The following is a 13,637-nucleotide window of genomic DNA, read 5'->3' on the forward strand; positions in this document are numbered from 1 at the left end:
ATTTCTGATCTCAATTCTTTCTTCGAAGCAGATCTTTTCACCATTTATTCTAGAAATTGATTTGCATGCCTTCATATCAAACATGTAGAATTTCTGGCAAAATTCTTTCAGACTGGCCTGTAATGCAAAGAGAGGAAATTGCTTAGAACAAAGGAAATCTTGTTTCTGCTGACACAAGGAACATCTGTGGCCCTGTGCCTATGAGGGAAACAGAGCTCTACTGAAAGGAGAATTCTGAGAGATGACTACAGAAGTTGGATGAAGCTTCAATCCTTTATAGCACAGACTTACATGAGAATATAAAAAAATTGTTTGTTTAAGCAAACAAGACATAGTTTTCATTTATACCAAAGTAACAAAAAGATGGAGAAACTAATGAACAAAGTTATGCTAAAATATATTTTTCTGGCCTCTTAAGATACATTTTTGTTACATGAGTACTTTGGTTCTTCCTGAGTCTGAGCCATATGGAGAGAAAATATCAGCTCTTTCCAAAATTCTGGGACCTAGTCCACGAAGGCTGGAAATGGTGTCTTCTGGCAGAATGTACATTTTGTTGATGGAAACAGTTTCAATAGCTCATGGGAGGCTACAGGCCCCAATTAGGATGAACCACCACAGTCCAGGAAAAAGGTCCAAAATTGTCACTAGGCCTGGGGTTTGGAGGAATTTATAAAAATGATTAAAAATTTGTCATCTGTGGACACCAACTGAAAGATGGTGTGTAAATGTGATTCTGTAAAGAACTAAATGCTTCCTAAAATATTAACATGGTTTCTGTGGCCCATGTAGCATATGTCAGCCAGACACAACAGTGCTGTGATCACCAAATTTTGGTTAATTGTTTGCTAAGGTGGTTTTGAGCATTTGGTCACTCACTTCCTTCCTCAAAATCCATTTGATTTCCTCTCAAAGTGTTATTTTCTCTAAAGAGCAACCTTGGTCCATCAAATACTTTTTGTTTAATCAAGGAATGAAAAGTACACACATAAATGACTAATTAACAGGAGATTATCACTCAATTAACATTCATTCAACCAACACGTACTGAACACTGGTACCAGCTCTACAAGGTGTCTTCTATAACGATTTGTTTTTATGACATGTGTTTTTTGGTGCCAGGTAATACTTAAAAGAAAAAACTGTAAGAAGCTTTCAGGTTTCCATCACTAAGATAGAAGGTGCCGTAATAGGGGAAAATGATCCTTCTCCAAGAAGATTTATCCTTTTATTGGTTATGCCCTTTGTTCACATGACCCAGTTCTCTATAATTTGATGCAACACTTGGAAAAACAATTTGCTAAAAACCTGCAAGAATTGTATGATTTATTTGGCACATGTACTCTTAGTACATTCTAATAAGTTTATATATATATATTTTCTAGTGGTTCACATAATATTGAGTGGCATCATTCAGTTTCCAAAATGGCCAGACCAAGGAGGGCAGGCCTTAGCTTAATGGAAATATACTAATTGCAGACACTTTGTTAGGTGCAATTTGAAAACACAGGCTTTCCTTTCTGCAAAAAAAAAAAAAAAAAAAGAAAAAAGAAATTCATATAAAACTGTATGTTATACTGACTTAAACTTCAAGATAATATGCTACTCTGTTTTGTAAGTGTTCAGAATCAAATCTCTGTCTTTTATGCCTTTGGATGTGGTAATAATCCTACCTCAGTTTTAAAGTTCCATTTGTTTCCTGTTTTAAAACAGCAGGTGGGAGAGAAGAGTGCTCTTCAGTTACACAGCTCAAGCGAACAGGGTTCTGAGGCACATGGGCTTCCAAGATTCAGCTGCTGTTCATGGTTCATTCTTTTAGTTTTAGCAAATGCAAAGTAGTACATTCTTTAAAAAAAAAAAAAAATCAAAGTCATCTTTTATCTTTTAGCAACGTCAAAGGCATCTTTTAACACCCTTTGAACTTCAAAAAGTGAAGTTTGAACTTAAGCCAGTTGAGTGTTCAGTCTTAGTTTCCATTCTTTGGATCTTATTTATTAAGCCCTGATTATAAATTCAAAAAATAAGGATAACAAAATTCCTGGAAAATGTGCCTTAAAAAAATAAGTAAGATTTTTCCTGCATTGTCTTAAAAATTATATGAAAGAAATGCTCAAAATAAATGTATGGATTGATCTCCAGAACCTGAAAGGTCACAATTCTTTTTTTTATGTTTTGTTTTTTTAACTTAATTTAATTTTTTATTTTTTTCAAAATACTACAGATGTCTCTTTTTCTTAAACATTCTTTACTTTTAATTCTCTTTCTTATCATTCATATCCTGTTTAAACCCTATTGTTTAAATTTCCAAACTTTAAATTTCCAGATTGCCAAGCTGGTTAAGCATGACACAGTCACAGCAGAGAGAAGTATCTCCAAGCCCCACTAAAAAAAGAGCAGAAGTATGCAGAAGGGACAGTCAGCAAGGAGAAGGACAAAGGGGAGGTGTCAAGAGTATAAGAAACATTTCAAAAGCATTTTGGCACGTGGAGGAGTGGCACTTGATGGAGCTCATATAGTCAGTTATGGCCTGAGTGTCCTGAAGGTGGGGAAGAGGCCACATGCTGAGGAGAAGGCACCCCAATAACCCTAAAGAACCCATGAGGCACCAGGGCCCCAAGGCCCACAAAGTGGACTTGACATTCAGGACCAAAAACAAGGGGAGTGGATCAAAATCAGCAGAGAAATCACTGGACCCCTGCTGCCCTACCCTTTTATTTATTTATTTTTTTAATATATCTTTATTGATTTCAGAGAGAAGAAAGGAGAGGGAGAGAGAGAGATAGAAACATCAATGGTGAGAGAGTCATTGATCGGCTGCCTCCTGCTCACCCCCAACCAGGGATGGAGCCCGCAATGCGGGCATGTGCCCTCACCCGGAATCGAACCCTGATCGCCTGGATCCCAGGTCGACGCTCAACTGCTGAGCCACGCCCGGCCGGGTCCTACCCTTTTTCAAACCCCACTGCAGACTCACCAACCTCGTTGTCTTCAAAAGCAAAGGAGGGGAGAGAATCTTGGGGCAACAGAGACCATGCAGGATATGAGATATAAAATTGAGAACTCTAATTATTGAATATTTTTCTTATGAATATGTAGTTTTGGAAAATAATTTCCATAAAAAGTTAAAGAGAAAATTACAGTCAATTCAAGTATTTGGTATGCTTATTTTATAACAGTGATAGTGGGGGGCAGGGGAGTTCCTTAAGGCACACAGAAAATCTATAATGCAGATATTATTAGACCCAGATGAGAAAATTAAGGCTTAGAGTGATAAAGTAGTTTACCCAAGTTCATACAGCCATCAGTGATTCTAGCACTCAAATTCAGTTCTGCTACGTCACAAAGATTCGGTCTACAACCACTCTGAACAGAGGGAAGTTTCTTCAGAATAAAGAAGACATGTTCTGGAACATTCCTTACAAGTTTAGAACTTCTCATTATTTCACTGTTTTATTTGATTGATGAACTTGAAATTTAATCGCTAGTATAAATACTTTCAAATATCTTTTTCCCCCCTAGAGCTGCAAATAAACAACATCCAATTTAGAAATACAAATTAAACTGAACAATGTTAGTCAATCTTACCAAGAGTTGCTTATCTCTTTTTCCATTAGTCATTTCCTCCGAGACCGTTTTTCTCTGTGGCCTAAAGTGTTCTAAACTTGTCCCCTTATCAAAGTTTTGCCCTGGTTAATAGTTGGGACCATCTAATAATCTGACTTCTACCCATTTAAATAGGAGCTTAATATTTTTTGTCATTTTTACCAATCTCTGCCAGGTAGTCTAAAGAGGAATTTGCACACTCACATAGGAAAAGTTCCTGTTTTCTCTCTATGACTATTTGGGCAGAGCCATCCCTCAGGAAAATTGGGCAGAGGTTGGGGGAGGGGAGTGAAGAACTGGTGGGATGGGTGGGAGCATGATTTTTGGGGAGATCTAGAAGGGAAAAGTTTACATTATCCTTTTGTTCACTTGCCACATCCAGCATTTTTAAAGGCAGGTTAAATTTTAAAAAGTGTATCAAAAACAGAAGTACAGCCCGGCCGGGCGTGGCTCAGCGGTTGAGCGTCGACCTAGGATCCAGGCGATCGGGGTTTGATTCTTGGTCAGGGCAAGTGCCCGGTTGCGGGCTTGATCAATGACTCTCTCATCATTGATGTTTCCATCTCTCTCTCCCTCTCCTTTCGTCTCTCTGAAATCAATAAAGATACATTTAATAAAAATAAAATTAAAAAACAAAACAAAAACAGAAGTACAGGGGGAAAAAACTCTGCACAGCAAAATGCTTTGGGAAGATAATATGCAAATGAGGAAGGGACAGTGCCACCCAGTATAACTCAGATGATGTGGGGGGGGGGCATTCTTGACCGTGTTCCAGCCTCGATAGCCTGTGAGCAACAATGGGAAGCTGTTCCCCCACCACCCTTCAACTTGCTTGCCCTTCTGGGAAGACCCTCAAAATTATGAGCCTGAGTTGATCACCCCAGGTCACTTTTTACTGGAAACTTCTTGACAATGCTCTACATCAATTATGTTACACACATCTTTTCCTTCTATTCCAGTTTCATAATAGCTGCTAAACAGATTCCTAATAAAGTGTGTTAGGCGCTAAGGTTTACAATCTATGTAAAAGGCTGTAAAATTCAACTTTTTAAAGGCTCACAGTGAAACCCAGAAAGCATTTGAATATGAATTGCCTGATAACCTTTCTCTTTTCATTTCTTTCTGCTTCATCTTTCTTTTTCTGTCTCATTTTCTACTTCCTGTAGAGATATTTTTTAACATTTTGAAGTAAAAGCACATTTGTTAGTGGGGAAAAAAGATTCATTATGTTGGTGGTGATAAATTTGTTACTTTATTGGTAAATTTAATCTACTAGGTCACGGTGCAAAATTTGTGATTATACGCTACAGAAGGAAAAACTCAATTTGGCCCTGCCTGCATATAATGATAATGTTCAGGCAAAAGCAAGAGAACAAAGATTTTTCTTAATTTATTTGGCCATTCCCCACCCCCACCCCCCAGTAAGTACTTTGTACGTAAATCTTTGTACAATGTTTTTTGGAGTATACTTTCCTACCATTTGATTTAGGACTTGGCTGTGTGATTTCCTGTGTCCAATGTAATGCTAGCAGATGTGATACAACCAGAAGCTTTAAGTATGCTTGCAGTTTGAATTTCCCTTTTGTATTCCGGTGCTTTGCTGTAAGAAGAACATGCTCTGGGTAGCCAGTTGTCCCAGAATGAAAACACAGGAAGCCTGAGGCAGAGCTAGACCAGTTACCCTGTAGTCTACTTACAAATGAGGATACTAAAATGTTCGTTGTTGTCAGCCACTGAGAATTTGTTAGGCGGCAGTATGGCAGCAATAGCTGACTGATAGTGTTGCAAGGGATTTCTGCAAATATCAATGTGATCCTGTCAGCTAATTACAAGAAGGAGAGAGATTTTTAAATTAAAAATAACATATAGAAAATATACTTCTGGCAAGAGAAGAGCTTCCAGCAAACCAGCCATTATAGCAGAATGTAGGAGAGGCAGAATCAGAACAATCAACACATCTTCAAGAAATATCATATATATGAGACAGAGGGAGAGAGAGACAAAGAGAATTGGCTCATGCAATTATGGAGGCTACAAACTCCAAAGTCTGGTGGGCTGGCAGGGTGGAAACCAGGAAGAGGCAATGATGCAGATAAAGTCCAAAGACCATCTGCTGGAGAACTGTCTCTTGCGCAAGGAAGCTAGGCTTTTTGTTTTATTCAGATCTTTAACTGATTGGAAGAACCACCCATATTAAATGGGTAATATGTTTTATCCAAAGACCACCCATTTAAACGTTAATGTCACCAAAACCAACCTCACAGAAACACTTGCAATAATGATTGGCCAAATATCTAGGCACCCTGTTGCCCAGTCAAGTTGACACATAAGATTAGCCATCACAATCATTTTGAGATTAATATTGATCATAAGCCTAAACTTGGTGTAAGCAGGTTATGTAGCAAGACAAGCACGATATAAGGGCATTGAAGTAATTGACATGAAGAAGACTGGATCCTGAGTCAGTGTCCAATAGGAGACTACATACCAGTTATTTTAACAGCAAACTTGAGAAAGAAAAGCAAAATTAGAGGAGTCACACCACCTGATACAAGATTATACTACAAGGCTATAGTAATCAAAACAGCATAGTAGTGGCATAAAAACAGACATACAGATCAATAAAACAGAATAGTGAGCCCAGAAATAAATTCACTCTTATATGGCCAATATTTGAAAAAAGAGGCAAGAACATACAATGGGATAAAGACAGCCTGTTCAATCAATGGTGTTAGGAAAATTGGACAGATACATGCAAAAAATTAAAGTTAGACCACCTTCTTACACTATATATAAGAATAAACTCAAAATGGATTAAAGATTAAGTGTAAGACCCCAAATTATAAAACTTCTAGAAGAAAACATAGACAGTAAAATTTCAGACATTTCTCTTAGCAATATTTTTTTCTGACATATCTCCTTGAGCAAAGGAAACAGAAGAAAAAATAAACAAATGGGACTACATGCAAGTAAAAAGTTTTTGCACAGCAAAGGAAACCATCACCAAAACAAAAAGTCAACTATTAAATGAGAGAACATATTCACCAATGATACATCTTCTAAGTGGTTAATCTCCAAAATTTATAAGGAACTCACACTACTCAACACCAAAAAACCAAACAATCCAATTAAAAAATGGGCAGAGGATCTGAATAGACACTTCTCCAAAAAAGACATACAGATGGCCAATAGACATATGAAAAGATGCTTAACATCACTAATCATCAGAGAAATAAAAATTAAAACTACGAGATACCACCTTATACCTGTCAGAATGTCTATCACCTATAAATCCACAAATGACATGTGTTGTCAAGGATGTGGAGAAAAGGGGCCCCTCATGCGCTGATGGTGGGAATGCAGGTTGGCGCAGCCACTGTTGAAAACAGCATGGAGGCCTTAAAAAATTAAAAATGGAACTGCCTTATGGTTCAGCAATTCCACTTCTGGGTATTTATCCAAAGAAACCTAAACATTAATTCAAAAGAATATGGAATATATGCACCCCTATGTTCATTACAGCATTTATTTACAATAACCAAGATATGGAAGCAAACCAAGTGCCCATCCATAGACAACTGGATGATGAAAGAGTGGTACATATATACAATAGAATATTACTTGGCCATTAAAAAGAATGAAATCTGCCCTGGCCAGTTTTGTTCAGTGGTTAGAGCATTGGCCTGCGGACTGAAGGGTCCCAGGTTCGATTCCAGCCAAGGGCATGTACCTCGGTTGAAGGCCCAATCCCTGGCTCCGGCAGGGGTGCATGCAGGAGGCAACCAATCAATGTGTCTCTCTCACATCGATGCTTCTCTCTCTCTTTCCATCATGCTTCTTCCACTCTTTCTGAAAAGCAATAGAAAAAAATATCCTCTGGTGAGGATTTAAAAAATAATAAAAAATAAATAAAAAGAATGAAATCTTATCATTCGCAAGAGCATGAATGGACCTAGAGAGTACTATGCTCAGTGAAATAAGTCAGAGAAAGACAAATACCATATGGTTTCACTTGTATGTGGTATCTAAAGAACAAAAGTAAATAAAATTGAAACAGACTCATAGACACCGATAGCGGACTGGTGGTTGCCAGAGGGCAGGGAGGTTGGGTAACTAAGTGAAAGGTGAAGGAATTAAGTACAAATTGGCAGTTATGAAATATTCACAGGGATATAAAGTACAGAATAAGGAATATAGTCAATAACATTGTAATAACGATGTATGGTGCCAGGTGGGTACTGGAAACATCTGGGTGGGGGAGACACTTTGTAAAGTACATGATTGTTTTACCACTATTGTGTACACCTGAAACCAATACGAAAGAGCAAATCCCTCTTTCCTCCTCCAGTGTGAAGTCTCTCTCTAGCACCCTCTCTTGGCAGAGCCTTATAGGCTGCTAGCTGGCCAAGGAGAAAAGGGGTTCACAGAACGCCAGCCCAGTTCCCAGTTCTCCTGGATCCTAGGTCGATGCTCAACCGCTGAGCCATGCCCGGCTGGGCTTGGGTATGTATTAAGCCTTGATTTTATATTTAAACTCATCATGGGGACAAGCACATTCACATCGTTTGTGCATCAGTGGTCATTTAGAGCAAAGCAGAGATCCCTTTAGATTCTCTCTTTTTGAGTTTGGACATAACCCAAGTTGATAACCCTGCATTGAACACAACGAGCCAAACTTCAAGATGAGAAGGTACAGTGAAGGAGAAAAGCATTCCAGGCACAGGGAAAGTTTGAATAAAGACACCGAAGTAAGAGCAAAGGAGACATTTGCTATGTAAACCACAGGAGCCTGGGGGGGCCGGGGTTGGGGAGTGGAGACACCTGTGTGAGAGGGCCTAACCCACCTGACTAAAATATGAGGGAGTTTATGCCCTAAGACAGCAAGGAAACACTGCAGGATTTTAAGTAAGGAAGTGACAGGAGTACATTTTTTTTGTTTGTTTGCGACCAATCACAGTATGGATTAGAGAAATAAGAAAACAAATTCGAGAAAACCAGTGCAATTGCAAAGGCTAAACAGAATCACGGAGACTTTTCTGTAGTACCATGTGCCTGTGTGACTCTCCCTTGGCCTAGAGTAACAGCATGAGCAAAGTATTTGTTTCTTTGAGTCTTTATTTAAGTAGTTTGATTTCAGTGAGCATCCCCTTTCTAACAAAAACTCTAAATTTTACAGGCTTGTGGGAAAGGGGATTGTGTGGGTCCATGAGTAGTTCTGCTTGAGAGGCTATTAGATTCAGTGTTGAGATCGGATCTGTCCCCCTGCTCTGCTTCCTCTAGGTTAGCTCCATTCTCAGGCTCCCAGCTGCTCCCAGGTTTCCCCTCCTGGTTCAGAATATCTGAGCAGGTGTAATCCAAAAGGTCTTTTGCCACCAAATTTTTTTTTTTTAATTTATCTTTATTGTTGAGAGTGTTACAGGTGTCCCATTTTTACCCCCATTTGACCCCCTCCACTTTGCTCCCACCCCCTCCCCAGGCCTTCATCCCGTTATTGTCCGTGTCCATGGGTTATGCATATATGCATATAACTTCTTTGGTTAATCTCTTCCCACCCTCCACCCCCCTTCCCTCTTCCCTCTGAAATATGATCATCTGTTGCATGCGTCAGTGTCTCTGGATCTATTTAGTTCATCAGATTCTTTTGTTCATTAGCTTCTTCTTAAAGAAGACCCTTCAACTTTTCCTGTAGTGCTGGTCTGGTGGTGATGAACTCCTTTAGCTTTTTCTTATCTGTGAAGCTCTTTATCTGACTTTCAATTCTAAATGATAGCTTTTCTGGGTAATCTTGGTTGTAGTTCCATGTTTTTTATCACTTTGAATGTTTCTTGCCACTCCCTTCTGGCCTACAAGGTTTCTGTTGAGAAATGGGCTGACAGTCATATGGGTGCTCCCTTATAGGTAATTAATTGCTTTTCTCTTGCTGCTTTTAAGATTCTCTGTTGTCTTTAACCTTTGGCATTTTAATGATGATGTGTCTTGCTGTGGGCCTCTTTGGGTTCCTCTTGTTTGGGACTCTCTGTGCTTCCTGGACTTGTAAGTCTATTTCTTTCCCCAGGTAGGGGAAGTTTTCTGTAATTATTTTTTCAAATAGGTTTTCAATTCCTTGGTCTCTTTCTTGCCCTCCTGGCACCCCAATAATACGAATGTTGGGCCTCTTGAAATTGTCCCAGAGGCTCCTTATACTATCTTCATATTTCTGGATTCTTTTTTCTTTTTGTTTTTCTGGTTGGGTGTTTTTTGTTTCCTCATGTTCCAAATTGCTGATTTGATTCTCAGCACCCTCTACTCTACTGTTGATTCCATGTAAATTATTCTTCATTTCAGTTTGTGTAACCTTCATTTCAAATTAGTACTTTATTATGTTATCGATTTTCTCAGTTATTTCCCTAATAGCCTGCTTAAACATCCTTATAACCAAAATTCTGAACTCTGTATCTATTAGCTTGCTTGGATCTATTTCATTTAGTTCCTCTTCTAGAGATTTCTTCTGTTCTTTCCTTTGTGACATGTTTCTTTGCCTCCACGTTTTGGCTGCTCCCAGGTGTTTGTTTCTATGTATTAGGTAGAGCTGCTATGTCTCCTGGAATTTGTAGAGTGGCTTTGTGGAGTAGGTGTCCTGTAGGGTCCAGTGGCTCAGCCTCCCCAGTGACCTGAGCTGGGCCTTCTAGGTGCTCCCCTGTGTGGGCTGTGTGCACTGTCCTATTGTAGTTGAGCCTTGGTTGCTGTTGGTGTCACTGGGAGGAACTGACCCCCAGGCCAATTGACTGTGAGGACCAGCTGCAACTACAGCCAAAGAGCTGCTGTGCTGGAGACACCCCTATGGAGCAGGATTTACTTCAGTGGGGCTTTGGTGTTTACCAAGTGCGCCCCTTGAGTGTCACTCGTGGATGTGGTAGGGTTGTAATCCAGTGTGGTTGAGTCTGACCACCAAGTTCATTGTCTCTGGGGCCTCCTGGGAGGTGCAAAGTCAGCCTGTGCCAGTGCCTTGCCCAGGGCCACCGAGCATGAGGTACACAGCAAACCGTAGCTGGCTGCTACTTGTGCTGGGCTTGGCGGTGCTCAGGAGAGGCCAAGCTATGAGCCAATGCAGCTGCCGCTAGTGCCAGGCCTGGGGCCGCTTATCAAGCTGTATGGGGCCCGCTGCTGCTTGTTTGAGAGATTTTAGGAAAATCCTGAGCATGAGGCTGGAGAGGCCACTTGCACAGAAAAACCCCTGGAAATGGCCTGGATGAGCTGCAGGTGGGGGGGGCGGGGCCTCCGGGAATCACGGGGCGGGGCCAAAGGTGGGAGTCAGGTGCTGGCGATTCAAACATGGCGCCTGCCTGCCCTCTGTGCGTGGGGAGGACTCGCCAAAGGAGCAATGGCGTCTGCCAGCCCTTCTGCCTGGGAGGAAGCCGCCCTCCAGCTCTCGCCCGGATCTCAGGCAGGTTAGTTCCCCCCGAGTGTCCCGGGTCCTTTCAGGCTGCTGCCCGGCGCTGGGCTCAGAGGGAGCGTCCGAGTGAGTCCGTGCCGGGCCCTTTAGAGGAGCTGCTGGGGCTCCCGCAGCCTCCGCGACCCTCAGCGACAGTCCCCGCTGGGTTCACAGCCCGGAGTTGTGGGGACGTCTCTTCCTGGCCCTGGGGCCCTGGGCTGGGGGCCTGCTGTGGGGCTGGGACCCCTCACTGCTCCGGGAAACCCCCCCCACGGAGATTCCCTCCCGGGTTTCAACTGTGGCACCGAGTATGGGCCCGCGGCCGCGTCTCCAGGGTCCAGCCCGATCCGCCCACGTCCCCGCCCCTCCTCCCGGTCTCGATGCTCCTTCAGCTCCCTGGCTGTGGGGCTTCTGTGCAGCCAGATCTCAGGAGGCTCTGAGTGACGGTGGTTCTGGATTTTAGTTGTGATTTTGATGTGGTTGCGGGAGGCGGCGGGTGCAGCTACCGCCTGGGCCGCCGTCTGGTTTCTCTGTCCCACCAAACCTTTTCCTAGGTTTCCCAGAAGCCTGGCAAACACCGCCTGGACTCCAACTGGCTCACTGCAGGGCCAATAATTCTATTAGGCACAGTCAGGCCTAGTGCCTAGGGCCCACAACACCTTTGGGAACCCAAGAAAATGTTTTCATTTCTTTTAAAATCAGATAAAAATTAACTTCTATAAACTTCCTTATAAAATAAGACCACTATGACAGTAGATCCAAAAATTATTTGATAATGTAGAATGCTGATCATTCATCTGCGTAAATGCTATCACTAATTTTGATTCTTACACTGTTTTACATTGGATGAAAATATAACCTAAGATAACTTTTTTCTCATCAGTACTTTTTTTATGTCTTGTTCTTAGTAGGGCTATTTTCTAGTGCTCCCAAGCAGAGAATTAAAAAACAGAAATAGCAAAGCATGCATTTGAACTAACCAAACTCATATGGTGAACTCAGATACACATTGTTCTAAGGAACTGTGAATTGATCAAAAGTCCCTTCAAAAAGACATTTTAAGGACTCAGTCTGAAAAAAGCCAAACCTATATACGGAGTATCCCAAAAAGTGTATACACAATTTGAATAATTATTAATTCCAATGGGTTAAATCTGAAAAGAAAGAAACATCAATTGAGCTATCAGCTGTCAAATGTGTATACATTTTGGAGGGATACTCTATATATTCTAAAACTACTCATGCATTGGGCTGATGACAAATTTCTGGAGATGGACGGTTGTAAAGTTGCACAACAATGTAAATGAACTATGTATGACACTAAACTGTACCATTAAAAATAGCTAAAATGAACTTATATGCATATATGCATAACCCATGGGTGGGCAATAGTGTGGTGAAGGCCTGGGGAGGGTGTGGGAGCAGGGTGGAGGAGGTCAGTGGGGGGAAAAGCGGACATCTCTAATACTTTCAACAATAAAGATACATTTTTTAAAATGGCTAAAATGGTAAATTTTATGTTATACATATTTTATCACAATAAATTTTTTTAAAAACAGTTTACCCTAAATAAAACTAAACTTCAAAATATTCTCCAGCTTGGGTGGTGAACACACAATACAATATACAGATGATGTGCTACAGAATTGTACACCTGAAACCTATATCATTTTTTTAATCAACGTCACCTCAATAAACTCAATAAAAAATAAAAATAAATAAATAAAATAAACAAATAAATGCCTTAAAAAAAAGAAAAGAAAATATTCCCCAGCCTGGCCAGCGTGGCTCAGCAATGGAGCATGGACCCACGATCCAGGAGATCTTGGTTCAATTCTCAGTCAGGGCACATGCCCGAGTTGTGGGCTCGATCCCCATTAGGGGGCATGCAGGAGGCAGACGATAAATGACTCATCATTGATGCTTCTATCTCTCTTTCCTCTCCCTTCCTCTCTCTGAGATCAATAAAAATATATTTTAAAAAAAAAAAGAAAGAAAATATTGCCCAAATTGAGCTTGAACTTCCATTATACGTTATTTGGTTTGAGCCTTGAGTGACTACCATATCAGTGGTTCTTAAGTACCTGCCAAAATTGCTCTCAGTGCATTTGGCTTGGTTTTGAAGGATAACATTTATTGGATACGTAAGATATAACTCATGTCCTTACTGATTCATTAAAATAAGTAAATAAATACTCAGTCCAAATTGAGCTCAGTTCTTAATTAAAAGTCATATCCCCAGCTCCAAGAAAATGTCTATTGCCTTTCTAGCATATGTGTTCAATACTTGTATTTGTATTTGCCAAACAATCATTCCTCCAGAGATACCCTATGACTGCTTTTAATTGAAACATTTTGGATTGCTTTATCTGATGTCCAAATCATACAAAAAATATTTGTATGGAAAACTGGCTAATGGTTCACTGTCCATCTTTAGGCCAAGGTATGTACAGAGCTCAAAATATCTCCAATTCCAGCCCACTGGGATCAGTGTTCAACACAGAGTTGTTGATCCTGTGATTCAGGAGATTATTATCAAATATCTCAAGTAAGATTCCTAAGCCAAGTGGTTATTGTTTTTAATGTCAAACTGACTCAGGTTTATATCTGTCATAAACTCAGG

Source organism: Miniopterus schreibersii (genome assembly GCF_964146895.1).
Source record: "Miniopterus schreibersii genome assembly, chromosome: 1".
NCBI classification, from domain to species: domain Eukaryota; kingdom Metazoa; phylum Chordata; class Mammalia; order Chiroptera; family Miniopteridae; genus Miniopterus; species Miniopterus schreibersii.